The 777-nt window shown below is 42.9% G+C and overlaps 1 pseudogene; it reads left to right on the plus strand.

Moving 5' to 3' along the window:
- Positions 1-247: 247 nt before the first annotated feature.
- On the plus strand, positions 248-424 carry LOC123724735 (uncharacterized; annotated as a pseudogene).
- The last annotated feature ends 353 nt before the right edge of the window (positions 425-777 follow it).

Here is a 777-nt window from a genome sequence, read left to right on the forward strand (position 1 = left end):
AGGGAGGAGAGGAAGTGGGGGCAGCATGCTGCCCGGGAGAGGTGGAAGGGGGATTAGGGCTAGGGTTATTTTAGATTAGGGACGGGGAGATAGGGAAAGGTAGTTTATAGGATGACGGGGAGGGATGATGCTCCCCTGAGTTTTGTTTTGGGGTTTTCATTTTGTTTTGTAATTTAAAAATGCCATTATATTGATTTTGTATGAAAGGTATGATTTTGTAAAGAATGAATGGCATAGTACGTAATAAATTATTTTTTCTAAAAAAAGAAAATCTGTTCTTATCAGTTTAATATCTGATACGTCCCCCATCGGGGAACTACATATGAAATTGATTTTTCGAACAGGGAGTCGGAAATGGGGCTTGCTCTGTCTGCTCCACGCATCGACCCGGTATTGCAGTACCTCTGGGAACAGTGCAACACTTTTCTCCCATTGTCAAGGAAAACAAAATACACAAAGCTATGTAAAACAGCTAGCAGAAGAAGAGATGCAATGAAAAAAGAAGAAACATCCAAACTGATAGAAGGGCAAAGCGCCCTTCATGGGGTCCCCCGTTTTCCCGCCATTTTAATAATAATAAAAATTAAAAAAAACATTGGCCAGGATTGTGTGTGTGTGTGTCTCTGTGTGTGTGTGTGTGTGTGTTTCTAAGGTATTTGAATATCGCGCCACGGGATTCCACTGGCTGTTGACTAGGGTGGGACGCAAATGTCCCACCTAGCCCAGAGAGGTTAAGAGGAGGGCGGCTTTTAGTTTTTTAGAGGGGGTGGGTTTTGA

The sequence above is a fragment of the Salmo salar genome, chromosome 10, assembly GCF_965601325.2.
Source record: "Salmo salar chromosome 10, fSalSal1, whole genome shotgun sequence".
Lineage (NCBI taxonomy): Eukaryota > Metazoa > Chordata > Actinopteri > Salmoniformes > Salmonidae > Salmo > Salmo salar.